Below are 15,493 nucleotides of genomic sequence, written 5' to 3' on the forward strand. Positions count from 1 at the left end.
TTCTTTTCTTTATTTTCCCTGAATGGTTTCATTTCCATCGTGATACAGGGATTGGGTTTTGTTTCATTTTTTCAGATACAGTACTATTTACAGGTTTTGTTCTTATTTACCATGAAACAAAATTTCTCTTAAATGTTTCCAGGCCCAAAACTAAAAAAAAAAAAAAAAAAAAAAAAAAGAAAATCTCTTTGATTATCTTGATCTGAGAAACTCTCCTGCTGGCAAATCATTCCCTCTCTTACTTTTTCTTCCAGAGCCAAAGGACGTGGTAAGTTCTGAACTGCCTGGACCTTCTCTGCTCTAGAGAAGCCGCTAGTCCGACAGTTATGACATGTGGTAAGCATGTGGGAGACCAGATTTTAGCTGCATTTTGTTGGGAAAAAAAAATCTACTTTCTGTTCTGTTCAAACTGTTCCACTTCCTATAAATAATTAGATATTCTGTGGACCAGAGAATGAAAGGGAAATGCATCTTCAGTAAGGCAGCGGTTCAGTATTCAGCTAGCAGATGTAAGAGGTAGTTTTACGTTCTGCGACATCCTATTTTTCTCAGGTGAGGACTGGCATTGTTTTCTAGAAAGGTAGTTCTTATTTCTAAACAAATGGATCAGCTTCAGCAGGCAAATTATATTCTGATTCTGTTTTGGTAAATGAACAAAAAGTCCCAAGGGATAAGAAGGAGTAGCCAATCTAGGAAAGGAATCTAAACTGCCCCAAAAAAGGACTCTTCTGAACTTGCTAAAATTTTAAGCCATCTGCACAGTCGATGTTTGTTGAAACTGGTATGTTCCTAAAAGCTTTGCTTTCAAAAACTTGATAATTTCAAACAGGAAAGTGTTGGCCAGGAAATCTCTGCTCATGTATGAACTTCAAAAGTGAGATGTGCAATATATTTAATTTTGACATAGTATTCTGAGATAATCTGATAAAAGGTGCTATGTAAATGTATGTTTTAAAGTAATGAAATACAAATTAATGTAAGTAATAAAACCATATATAGTACAATTATTTTTCTACAGAATGGAGCAGAAAAGAATGGAAACTGTTTGTTGGGGTAATATTTTAACCAAGGCCCTGAACCATTACTGAAGTGAGAAACAATATTTCCTCAGAGAAATTCATCTTTTCTTTCAAAAAATTACAAACAAGTCCACATTCTGAATGAAGAAAAATAAAATATTGAATAACCTTGGAAATGTTTCCTTTCTAGCTCCTCATCTTGTCTAACTCACTGAATATGATGGTGAGCAAATATATTTCATGAAGGCACAAGGAAGTAAATAAAACAAAAAAATTAAGATACTTAGAAGTTTTCTACTGGCATGGCATGTATTTTCCCACTGTTTATTGGTTCCACTGACAATTTTTATAGATGAGGTCACAGAAGTTCATGAAAAGATTCTGATGTTCAGATGCCACAGTATGGGGCATTTTACACATTGAAAAATGTACCCATGTGCTCACACTCATATTAAAAATATGCGTTATTGAATAGAAGTTGCTTGAAACGCATCTAGAGACAATAGAAAATGAACTATTCCTGCTTTGCTGTAGCTAAAGATAAGCCCCACTGCCTCGCTCTGGCACTGTATTTGTATCTGCACCAAAGAGTAAGGCAGCACCGCTCTCATTTGGTGATTTCTTCTTGCATCAGCCCTGCCAGTGACAACCCAAAGTTCTTGCCAGTGAAAATAAAGCCCCCGAGATTTAGAAGAGTCAGTGGAGGAAATACTACCAAAACCGCTTGAAGCAAAATGTAGCAAGAGGATTTTACTGGTGGCATTTGAAAGCGCCTTCGACAGCTAAAAATTTTTCAAAGCACTACATTTTCAAGCACAGCAAAGGTCTTAGCATTTCGGCACACATTGCAGGATTCGTTCGGCAGCGTGGGTGGAAGCTCGCAGCAAAAAGCGCAGCGACACGGAGGTAACAGCACAGCCTTCTGCTTGCCCTGCAGGGAAGAGTTTGGCAGCTTTAAAACAAAAAGCACCTCAACTTCTTGCAAATTACAGGCCAGATCCCACCAAATAACAGCATGGAAAGAAGCGGGGTGACAGCAAGATCTGAAGGATCATGGGATCAAATTTTTCCAAAGAAAAATTTGAAGGGGTGCTGGCACCCTGACTGACAGCGATGGGCACAACCCGTGTGTCCGCGTTGGGAACAGCACGGGCCTCCCGTTTCACTCCGGTTGTGTCTGCCCGGAGATGAGGCTGCAAAAATTGGCTCCTTTCGAATATTTTAAGCCTTCGGAAAGCTTCAATAGGTTGTTATTTCCTTCTGCTTCTAGTTAGCCCTTACAGTTGTGCTGTTTTGATGTGAGCTGACTTTGCGAGGTCAGGCGGGTTAAATGGTGTTTGATTAAAATCAGAACACCCAACAACTACTGTTTCACAGTTTGACTTTGTTGGCCTCTTCATCTGGGAATTCAGGAAGACACCTTTAGCTTCAAAAAAAAAGAAAAGGCAGCTTTTTTTTAGCTTTTTTTTTTTTTTTCATATGGCTTAAAAAGAAACAAAGAAAAAAAGCCACATTGTGTATGTTTTCCTGGCAATAGGCCTGCCACTGTTTATCAAACCAAAGCAAATCCAATTAGCCTGTGGCCTGCCTCCCAACCTTATTAACCTGCTCAGCTGTGAGAAACTCAACAGCCCCTGCCAATATCTCATTTCTCCAGCAGCTGATAAGATCAGTTCAAGATATTCAATGGGGTTTCCTTTCACTTCGGCTTCATCATAGTCACCGGCATCTTAACGGTGGTAGCCGGATCTTATTTTCCTCTCATTTACCACATGAAATAGGACGGCGACTCCGAGGCCTATGCAGCTTGTTGGAACAAACAGCGATCAGGCCTTCGCAGCGTTTGACAGGACGGGCTGATTTTCCTTATCACGGCTTGCCCACAAAGGCCCGGGCCAGGCCGGGGTTATTAGCATTCCTCGGTGAGATGCGTCAGGCCTATTTCTGTCACGCAGACAGATTGAGCCTTTCACTCAGGCTCGCGAATGAGTGACACATGGCCTGACTGGGAGGACAACATTGTTATTTGAGTTAAGAAATCAATTTGTATCAAATGTACACTGTAATTTATTTGTTGGCTTTGAAGGGAACCTGGCTGAGATAAATGGGAATGGGCTTCTTTCTTCCCCCCTATGCTGAGCTGATAAAGTTCTTGTGAAGCTCCAGATAGCTCCAGTCAGAGCCAAAGTGACAAACATGTTTAAAGTTGCACAGTGATCTTTAAATCTCAAAAAGAACACCTTGTCGGACATGATAGAACATTTTTTACCTTTTCCCTCTATCTGTCAGAAAGCTGCTGTGACACATTGCTTTAGTATTTTTGCTGACATTTTCTTTATCAAGCACATCTGTTTGTGGTCGAAAGATGCTTATTCCTATTTTCTTCAATCTACAGCAGCCTAGGAAACTGCCAAAAGGAAGGAAGAAAATGAGACATTCTTTCCAAGAATAATTCTTATTTAATTTTTTTTTTTAATTGTGACTTTTCTTGATCAGGTTCCAGTTTTCTTTTTACTTCTGTTAAAAGAGAGAAGAAACGTGTGGGGAACATGTATCATGAGATCTTGTCTATTTCAAGAAGTTTGGTTGGGTTCAGACGGACGGTGCATTAAGATGTTGGTATTATATGTTAAATTGTGAGCTATGAGGTTAACATTCTCCTCTATTAGACCTATAAATGTGAGCCCAAGTGTTGGCTCTATGCATCAGTGTTTTTATCTTTGAAATAATATGAATAATCAAGAGTTACATCTATGGTTTCACGTATGCTTGCAGTTATGACTGCATAATGAAAAAATGCTAGCAAACTAGCCACAGGCAGAGTAGCTCATTGACATTTCCATACAATAACCTGGTGGTTTAGTTTTGGTTTTCAAAAGTGATGTAAATGTAACGTGTCATATTAGATGACTATATGAAGTACCTTACCCTTCCTTTGCATTGTAGCTTTCCACCTGCGTATAGGCTCTTTTTTAACAGATGTGTGTGTGTATGAATGCACATACACACAAACATTATAAAGCAATATACACCGGTATACTCTGATTATTCTACACAAGGTACAGCCATTCCCAGAGCAAGGTTAAATTTGAGGTAGTCTACAATGTGTAACCAGAGTCAAACACTATTCCAATCCTTCCAGAAGCTGTGATTAGCAGTACAAGCATTTTTAAGGTAAGTTGGTTTTAGGAAGTGTAAGACTTATTAATGGCCTGATCACACCATCACCAAAACGGTCACACCATTCTCAGGAATCTCGGGGAGGGCCAAGCTTTAGGATTAACTCTTCTCTCAGGCTGCCCAACCAATATATTTCACTCTCCTCTTTCCTGCCTTTCCTCTGGGAATGTTGCAATCCTTTAGGCTGTGAGCAGCCTGCCAGCCTTAGATCTTGTTATACCTATGAGTACTGACACAGTAATAGTGTTAAGCCTTGCTCTCAGGTTTCTTCTGTGCCATGCCCTTTGGGTGAGGGCTTGCCCTTTTACCTTTCTGCCCAGGTGCATAGCGACAGTGCTGTTATTCTGCCTTGCCTGACATTTTTTAATGTGGTGCTTTTTAAACCTTAACGCCATGTTTCCACAGTTAGGCAATAGCTTCAGATTTTGCCTCAGTTTAGCAACCCAAAGACAATATATCATTTTAAATATCTAAAATAGTTTCTGATTTTTATCCCGTGGCACCGTCTAGAGGTGTGACTTCTGATTTTCAAATGCTCAGAATAGGCAATACTGCAACCCAGCTCTAATTACCAAGAGGAGAGTGCTCCCTGTTTACACGCGTTTATATTTCTACATAAACATATTCCATAAAACATGCACCTTCTCAAATGAGAACCGTACTTTGCCACGCTCTTTTAGCTATATCTATATAGCTGTTTACAATTATTACAGCCTAAGCACATCAATCAATTCATTGTCAGACCAAACTCTTCAAGAAATCATACCAAATATTGTTTTAACCTCATTGCTTTAGAAATAACCATTGGCAGTGGAGTAATTTAGACCCCAGAAATGGCAGTGCAAAATAAAACACCCTCTAGCTCTGATACAAGAGCACTCTGTCATGTCTACAGCTTCACTCTATTAAAATAATACATCCTCCAAAGCACTTGTTTTGGCCTTCTCCTGCCTTATCTTATATCCTTTAATGACGGAAAATGGAAAGCACTTAATTTCTCTTCCAGGTTTGCATTAATTCATTATGAGTAATACCAGTTTTGTCTTTGCTGTGAGCAGGCCCCTGACGATAATGTAAAGATGAACCCTTTGCATGGAATTTGGAGAGGAAAAAAACAGATGCAGCGATGTGCCAGGTTTGTTTGTGATTCACTGTGCATTATGTTCTCTAAAAAACACAATGGCTGGCAGCTGGAGCAAGCTGCCTTTTACCTGGTCTTCACTAACTCTCAGAAATCAGAGGGAATGCTCTGGGACAAAGGACTCCCTACTGTGTCTTACCTGAGAGCAAGTGAGTGTCTGCAGCTGGGAAAAGCTTTTAATGAAATCTGTGGGGCAGGTAGTGTGAGAAACCCAACAAGCAGAGAGCCTGCAGCGGGAGCAGTGGTTCCTGAGGAGCTCAGGGACATAGATATAAGGGGACAGAAAAAAACCAAACAAAACACACAACCAAAAACCCAAAACAAAACAAAAAATCCCCACCTTTTTCTCAGGAGAGGATTGCATTGTGTTGGTTCAAGAAGCCCCTGAAAGCTGCTGGATTCAGAGCAAGGCTGGAAAGAAGCAAGGATACAGTGGGCAAGGGAAGATTTATTTTTGTATTCTCTTAGTTTTATTGTCTTACAAAGCAGGCCTTGCTTGTCTCTTTAAAAAGGTCCATTGTTTTAGTCTGAGCTAAAATAAACTATAACTTCAGAGTTACATTGGATGTTTTTGGTGTGCTTGCTGTAAGAACAATATCTACCTCAAAACTCTTGCTGACTCAGGGTCCCTTCCCTAAAAATACCGCTGCGTATCCTGAAAGCTGCAAGAAACAGCAAACTGGGAGACAATGAATGTGGATTCTAGCTATTTCACAACCAACTGCTATTAATCTAAACTTCACATGTAGAAGGGATGTAAATTAAGGGAAAAGAAAACTCAGAACAAAATTCTAGTCCTTAATATATAAAACCACAGTCTGCATCCTTAACACTGACTATTTATTCAAGTGAAGTGTCCTGCATTCTGTAAACCCTACTGGCACAAAATGGCTCTCTGTCACCTTTGGGCAGTCAGACTACTGGAAGGGGGGGTTATGATGTTGTTGCGGTAAGTATGATAAGAGGTGTGAAGCTTTATCTCAGGTGATCAGTGTCCTCTTCCGCAGGTCTCAGGCATAACACGGCTAGAAGTGGTTATTATTTTTATAAAAATACAATGTTTCTAGAGACAATGGCTCCCTAGATTCCTCCTGGGAGAGAAGGGAAAGAGAGGAAGAATATAGCAGTGTGCATCTTCCCAAGTTGACGCTAAAGCTAACGTAGAAGTAACTTTTCTGGATCTGTACTTAGACTTAAACTACAGCATACACCTGAAAGCTTAGAATAAAATGAGACACCAGTCTGCTTCCTTCACCCCCAGCTCTGACTGCTGTGTTGACATGCAGCAAGGTGAGGGGGACTTGAATATGGGAAGCAACAGGCAGTGCCAAAATGAATTTTTTTTACATGAGTTGCTTCACTGTGTTTGGGAGGCACACCTGCTAAAAAGGATGACATGCCATGAAGTGGGGGAGATGTTAGAACTGTAAACATATAAAAGTCTGGACCAACACTAAATGTGCCTGGGAGGAGGAGACACTCTAAACTGAAGGTAGTAGGATGCCAATTTGAAGCACAAGAGTTAAAGCCTCAGGAAAAAAGGAAACACAACTTCCATCAAAGAGTATTTTAGGAATGGCAATTATGTCTGCAAGTAACGCGTGTCTAGTGCCTGCATGCTACATGCTCTCAGTGACGAGTGAAAACAGCAAAGCTACAGAACATAGCTAAACCTAAAATGATGACATTCATTTGGGGAGTAGCAAAAATGGAGCACTAGAAAGTTCAGTTTCATTTCCCCTGGTTTCTGAATGAAGGTTCTGAATGAGATGGTGTTCATTAATTAAACCTAAGTTTTGAATTGGTTACTTGTTCCTGGCAGTCACATCCTGGCTAATACGAGGGAGAAGTGTATCACTGCTTATTAATATAGGCTGAGAGAAAAGTCTTCCAGCCACTAGGTATCTTTAAGTTTGCTGACTATATCTTTTCAGACTGAAAGTATCCATACAAATATTTGCTTCACACTGAATTATTTTGGACAGTTTCAGCCAAAACAATTTGGGGAATGATACAGGGCAAAATACAGAGTTTTGCCTGTGCTAGAGGAATTCTGATGACCTTTTATTTAGTCCAGTATGTATTCCAATAAATACAACCCTTTGGAAAGAAGGAATTTGATGGAAGGCAGACCACTTGGCAGACTGTTGGTTTACGCCAGGTTTTTTTTATAGAAACAAATAATTGTGATGTTAACATCTAATTGAAAACTGTATGATAATGTGCATAGAGTAGATAGCAGGACTAAGGTTATGAGTAAACATTGGCATTTTTGTACCTGTGGTAATTCTAAGTCTGTATTTGAAACAATATTCTCAAAAATATTTTGTGTGCTCATACATCAAATTTTGTGCAACTGCTCTGAAAGAGCTGCTGAAATAATTCCACATAGTAGAACATCATCCTTTGTTGCACAGGTAGATATAATGCTAAGACATTTGTTATATCACATACAATTACCTTTGGTTACTGGTTAACCCTTAGTAAGAAAATGCTTCAGGCTTAGCAAGTAGGAGATTTTGATATTTAGTAGAAGAACCTGCCTTTGTTACCGTTACAATATTCAAGGTATAAATGCGTAAAATAATCTCTTCAATAAGAATGTACAACTCTGAAAGGTTCAGTATTAAATCTTTTGGGGGATTAAGTGGCACGGTGGTGCTGCTACAGATCTAGGGAGTCATGCTCATGTGATGTCCCAGTCGTCAGCCTGTCCAGCTCTGCAGGAGTTAGGGATACTCTAATCTGTATGAGATGAACTTGGTGAGGATCATTTCCCACTGTCAATTGCAAACTTACTGTCATGCATTGCACTGAAGCACATCCTTTCTCAACTGTAATTCTTCAATTATCAGTTGCAGAAGGCCTGAATAATGGAGAATCTGATCTCAGCTGGGCTCTTTAAATCAGAATCCTCAGGAAGCACCAAATGAATCATATTACTCACTATAAACTAAAAACAACAACAACAACAAAACAACAAACAACCCCCCCCCCCAAATCCAAACCAAGAAAAAAAAAACCCAAACCTAGAAACACCATAATTCTTCTAGCTGCTTTGGGTAGCAGACAGTCAAAAATGAGGTGACTCCAAACCAAATAATTTTATTTTTATTATTTTTACTTTGACATCACCATTTTTGACCTCTCTCAGTAAGCCATGGAAGGGAAGAGAAGCTGTTACTCAACCCCAGCTTTCTCCTGCTCCGCAGGCATTCAGACAGCACAGGAAAAGGACTGAGCAGACCCTGCCATAGTAGTCTCAGAGGCAGCTGCAGGCCAGAGCCACAGCTGTGGCTTCCTCTCTGCCCAGCAGGTTGCTGGAGAAGCATCTCGAGGTGGATGGCTCCCACCGTGGGTTTCTGCAGCCCATGGATCTCAGCAGCTAAGCAGCTGATTGTTGGAGACAGCTTAACTATGTGTAAAGCACAGCCTTTGTAACGGCCTCAGATTCTTTCCTTTTCTTACTGCTCAAGCCTGGAAATTAAAAAAAAAAAAAAAAAATTAAAACCATGGAAAACCCTGTACACTGAAAACTAGGAGGTGATCTCTTCCAAACCCTTTTCAAAATTTGAGTTTTGCTGCTTGGGAACCACTTATTTAGCACTGTGTTGCTGCTTCAGGTGCTAGCATGGAAGACTGATGTAATTGTGTTCCAAATCTCATTCATAATAAAAATAGACTAGTTTACCAAAACTGTATGTAAGACAACCACGTGCGATACTATTCAGCAGTCAGCGGTCCACTTTGCAGCCCCTTTGTATATGCTTGCCTTGGGAATATCTAAGGTATTTTATGATATCCCTTTGCCACTGTTGGGTTCAGTAAATTAGAGCAACTTATTTCCAGCAAACTCACCTTAGAGCGAGTGATGTGCTTCCAAATGCTTTCTGTCAAAGTGCTTGAGATACGATGTTAGGAGACTTTTAATAAAATATTTGTTTTTTGTTAAAAATAGCAAAGGCAAACACACTGCTCATTAATAATAGGATATACTGTAAATGATAGCTTTCAACAGAGTAACAGAGCATAACAAACAAAGAAGAGCAGCAGAGGCAAGTAAAAAGGAAAATAACTTTGAAACTCTACTGATTAAGATGCTAAAGGAGTTTCCAGTGTTTATTACAAAAAAGCTAATTAAAGAGTTTACATTTTATCATGCACAGTAAAGAACTCCTGACAAGCATTGTTATAATATGAAATGCTGCAGTCTCCAGTAGAGTTTAATTTAGAGCAACAACAAAGAAGGGAAAAAGAAGAAATAAAACAATTGAAATGTTGCAAGCAGACTGCCTTAAGCTCAGGGGAGGCCTTTCAGAAAACCGTTTGGTAAAAGCAATGCAAACTCAGCTACTACCCTGGGAATAATATTTTTCCTGAAATTGTTTCAGGTTGAAGTGTTTATAGGAGGCAGTATATAGGTTGTGTAAGCCACCAGCTAAAAGATTGGGGAAATATAGCTTTTCATCAAAGGCTAATCACGCTGATTATGCGAGAAGATCCACAGATGCTGGTGTAAACCATTCACTGGAGAATTAGTGATTCCTGCATCATTACTGATCAGATCAACAGATGTCTATACTGTCACCAATTACCAACGTTAACTTGCTAATAAACAGCATCATGTTTACTAAACTTATTCAACTAGAGCAAAATTTGAGCATCTTGTACAGATGTGTTAATTTCTTCCAAACATATTTTTGGCCTGAGAGCGCTTTGGAAACAGTATTGATTTCACTCTTGCCCAATTGCTTGGTGACGAATAATGATAGACTATGCGTATCAATTATTTTAGGCCAGTCAACCACTGTTTGATTACTTTAACCACAACATTTTGTTGTCGTATCTGCAGACTTGAGGTTGAGAAGATAATTCTACTTTTGGCTAGTAATTTTTCTACAGGAGATATGAGAAGGCAACTTTTGTCTGTCATTAGCAGCCCTTGGGATCTTCATATTTTATTTCCCTGGCAGTCAGACGTATGAGCTGTTACAGAGGACGGAGTTGAGCTATAGGACACTGAATACACAGAAGACACACTGCTCTGTCTCATTTTCTGTCACCGATATGGCTGTATGATTTGCTTTCCTAATGTTTGACTTGGTGTCACGAGTTGGAGGAAAATTAATTGGCAGAGAACCAGCTCAGATAAGGTGGCAGCATGAGGGAGGACCACAAATACCTACTAGCAGTGTTTCTTGCTGCATGTGTTGAGGAGGGATTTCCCATCCCTTGTTCAGCACATCATAATGAGAGGAGTTCTGGGACACTAGACTTCTGCTGCAATCTCCTGGAGCCCAAAGAGTCCAAATATATATGATTATAGCCACATGATATATGGCCACAGACATATCATTCTTCCTTTCAGATTTTAAATTTTAAATTAGTAGAAATTAATCACTTCAGTATTGCGTGCAAGACACCAGTATGACTCACTGCCACAAGAGAGCATTCACACTTAGTACACATTTTATTTATGAAAAGGTTTCCTCATATAAATGGAAAATAAAACACCATCATTTTTACTAGGTAGACTTTCTTCTGTTTCTAAAGATGTTTTCTTCCCATAAACTTTTCTACTGTCTTTGCTAAAAAAGGCTTTCTTCTTTCAGAGAAGATCTTTCTCTGAATTATGGCTGGGCTGCTTGTTTCTGCTAGAAGACAGTACAGATCTCTGTGAATCACAGTATATATCTTTTTTTTAATCACCCAGACATTGCTGTTGTAACTTGCAGATTGAATTATCAAATGTATTCTACACTAAGACTGCTTGAAATAGCTGGGCTGTCATGTGGGTGCTTGGCTGTGGAGTGATATTAGTCACAACATACTGTCCCAGACCTCTGAAAATTTTTTTGTTTTCCAGACATAATTCACGGTTTTGGCTTTTCATCTGTAGTCTCATAAGTGGCATCTTTCCCTGCCTTCTTCATGTACTGTAGCAGTGTTGGGACACTCATGTTGATAAGATCCTCTGTTTACATTTCTATTGACTGTAGAACAAAATTTTTAATAAAATGAATTTGCTCCAATGAAGCTCAAGTCAGTAGATAGTCACGGCATGGCACAAAGTCAATTTGTTCACTCAGTCTTTTCAATGAATTGGATTTGAGATGGTTCCTTTTGTGTTTTTATCGGAAACTGAATGCTCTCCTTACAGCAAATACACTCATATCTCCCAACAGGTCTCCTTTATTCTTGGATAGTACATTATGCTGCCTTGCCATTCACGCCAGCTTGCACTGCGGATACCTTACATTACCCACTACCCAGTACGTACCAGCACTGCGATCAGCACTGATGTGTAGTGCTGTACACCAGCAAGCCCAGAGCTGATTGCTCCATTGGCTGTTTTTCCCCACGGTCGAACATGGGGTTTCATGCTCCTGTTTTTTTTTTATGGAGTACTCCAGTTTGTTGTTTAGGGCCTAATCCCAAATCCGTTAGAATCAACAGAAATTTGTTCCTGTTGTCCCAGTTCATTTCAGGATATTTTGTGTGTATTTACAAAGGTGTTCACGTTGCTTTTGAAAATTTGCCTTCTCCTTGGTGACTGTAGTCTATAAATAGCAACTTCTTATTCATTTATGTCTTTATTTTCCTAAGCTTACATATGAGGAAAATTAGATGAGTCTTCGTGCAACACTGGGCTTAAATATACCCATTGCAGGGCTGTATTTCAAACAACAGAATTTCCTTTACTCTTTTTCACTCTTGCTGTCTGTTTCCAGCCTTCCCCATTCACATTTACCATATCATCATTTTACATGAAACGGAGACTTTCTTTAGCACTGGGCTCATAAAAATAAAAGATAATACAATGAATGAATATCACTGAGAGCCAATTTTTCTCAGCTAAGCTTTAATGCAAGTTCAGGCTACCTAGAGTGAGCTGTGATAGAAGACAGAAATGAGACTTCAGGCAGCTTTGTAAAGAATGAAAATCATTCCTCTCTTGCTGTATTGTTTTTGCACAGGGCCAGCAGGTTAATGGCAGGGGAGCTTTATAGCACATAGAACTCACTGGCTGTGGAAGACTGAGCACCACATGACTGGGGATGTAGCCCATGGATTTGTGGGCTGGTGTTAAATATCCACAGGTGCCTTGCTCAGCAGCAGAGAGTAGCGGCAGTTGTTGGTACTAGACCATACTGGAACAGAACAGTATTTTGTCTCCAGCAATGGCTGTGGCCAGATGTGTATTTGCTTGGCTATTTTGGAGAGGAGTTTTGGTTGACTTTAATTTTTTTTCCTCATTTATAATACTGGATTACATTTAAAAAATAATATTAACCAAGCCCACTGCAGCTTTTCTGATTGATTTTTATATTAGATCCAAGCAATTTGGTTTTAGATTTTGCTAGACTGGTAAGAAATTCATAACTATTACCAACTTCCAAGAGGATATCTATGTCTCAGCGCAGAATTCATTCTATTTATTCCTATTTACTGGATGTCTTTCAGAAAGGAGGTGTCATTGCCAGTGACTCTTCACGTACAGACACTATTTGACTATGAATTGCAACCCCAGCCAATGCTATTTTGATTTTACTCTTATCTTTCATTTCAAGGAACATTCCCACAACCTTTACCCCTCCCCCTACATAGTCAGACACTCTGAGGCACAGTGTCAATCATTAGACACAAAAATATTTCAGTTATTTTAAAGCTGGAGTATTTGTCACAGGCTCAAAAGATAGAGATCTAATGACTTACCGGGGGCTTTGCTTATAAACACACACCTATGCTATTCTCAGAGCTCGGTATTATTATTATTTTTTTCTTATTCTTTCCATTCTCACACTTAAAACAGAAACACATTTTCTCCTAGAAAATGCTGACAGCGTGTCTTGGTATCTCAAGGCAGAAAGGTTGCTTTCCCCCAGGCAGTGTGCTGGCAACTTTCACATGGACACACATGACTGAGCTGCCTATAGGCACCCTTGCTTTCATTGTTTCCATAATTCAATATGTTTAAAAACAGCCATGCTAACAAACAGTAGAAAGAAGAGTGGGAAGTGAAACTCTATGGGATTGAACTTCAGAAATGTAGTACAGGTAGAAGAAGAAGGTGTTCAGAGTAAAAATACAGGAGGGATTTGTTATGCAAAAATAGGACCTCATCTGAAGCTGAAAAGTTACTACATGCAATCAAAGGGAAAAGCAGTGCTTAAAACAATAAAGCAGAGATTGTTCTAACACTCTTTAACATGCAGTTTGCAAGTAAATCTTTAATAAATTACATATTATCACAAATAATTCACTGATTACTACCTTTTGCTGCATCTTATTAGTTTATTCTGTACCACACACAAAAGCAATCCTGAGTGAGCTACAAGGATTTAAAGATTCTGAGTGTAAAATATTTAGCAAAATTATCTTGGTCTCTTAAACAATTTCAGATTATGGTAAAACCACGGTTAAAAGAATACATTTCCAAGCTGCCAAAGATAAAATTCAGGAAATACTGTGCACATTAGATGGTAAATCTAATAATGGTAAATCTCCCATACTCATGATGAGCAAGAATTTTGCCTTTGTGTAGCTGCAGGAGGAAAAAACTTAACATATATGGCAGAAAAAATTTTACTTCAGTTACTAACTACATCTTTATTACTAATTACAATCTTCTGAGAATTAGATCAGTTTATATTTAAGAAGTGCAGATTTTTAAGAGCAAGCCAGAGTCCTGTGAGATAAAAGGTATACAGGCACAAATCAGTATGATTCCTTAACCACTTAATGAACTGATAAAGGACATGACAACAGAATGATGAACTGAGATATAGAGAATTTGCTTCCCTTCCAGTATTGGACAAGAAATTATATCAATCCCTGAGGTAAGTCTGAAATATGGTTACTAATACAGTCTGTTAAGGAAAGCCATAAAAAAGACGTGATGCTCCCTCTCACCATATAGCTGGTGAAAGAGCAAAGAACATGAAGACCTGTAGGAGCTGTGAATTTCCACAAGCATTTCTAGCTCTGCAAGAATATTTCTTTCAAGACCTTTTGAATGCACATGTGCTCTGTATGGTGTAGATGACTTGCATCTGAACAGCTATATATCCAGCTTTCCTGTGTCAGTATTGTTTTGCTCTTGCACATACATATGACAGTACAATAGAACCACATCATGGTACAATTGCAAAATTTGAGCCCAACTTGAAAGCTGTGGCTGATGATTTATTTTATTACAAGAAGAGTTGCTCTCTTCTTTTATTGTTTGACTGTGCAGAACATGACACTAAGACTTGACAGCCTCTAAGAGAATTTTGTTCATCCACAGAGAAGCTGAAAGATCACCTGTGACTGTGGAATGTATTTTTCCAGCATTTATGTTATACAGAGTACTTGTTAATGCTTTGGAAAATGCTAGTGGAAAAGTTCTTGTGCGATGCTTTAGAACTAGCTTACCAAACAAATTCATTACAAATCGCTGCATTTTGTGAAGTAACATGAAAAATTGCTAGACAGAATAGGCACTAGTACAGTTTCACCAGGCATTCGGGACACTTGTTATGAAAAGCACTGGTTCAGTTATTTGCATTCTAATATACTGCATGAGCTTCCTGTAGTAGGTTTCATAAAAACCTTCATTATAACATTAAATCTGCTGTTAAACCCTAGCTACAATTATGCATTTTGATGAAAATCATTGTGTTTGTAGACCAAGAGTGCAAACTAGCTGTTGGCTTTTTTATTCATTATGTAGTGATTAAAAAATTTGTCAGTATTTCAAACCTTCTGCATCTCTGCTATCTCACCATGGCGATGCTGAGCAAGTCTTATTACTGACAATACTAGCCTTCATAAGAAGAATATGAATATCTTAGATGAAGCAAATCATTAAGAGTCTTTTCCAGTGTAAATGATTCTATGATTCTGTGATTATTGCCAATGGTGTACTGACATTATATGATTACAGTTTCATGGAGTTTTAATTTGCTCATGTGGAAAGAAAAAAAAAAAAGCTTAATCAAAATTAAGGTGATCTAGCACATACGGTTTTAAAAGTATCCACAGGAGATGATAGTATTTTATGGGAAATACAGTTGGGATAGTGCAAATACTGTACACCACCATATATCAGCTGCAAAACCAATGCTGGTCTTACTGTATCTTAGAATGACGGTTGAAAACAAGTCAGGTA

Source organism: Haliaeetus leucocephalus, unplaced genomic scaffold, assembly GCF_000737465.1.
Source record: "Haliaeetus leucocephalus isolate CR32 unplaced genomic scaffold, Haliaeetus_leucocephalus-4.0 Scaffold915, whole genome shotgun sequence".
Lineage (NCBI taxonomy): Eukaryota > Metazoa > Chordata > Aves > Accipitriformes > Accipitridae > Haliaeetus > Haliaeetus leucocephalus.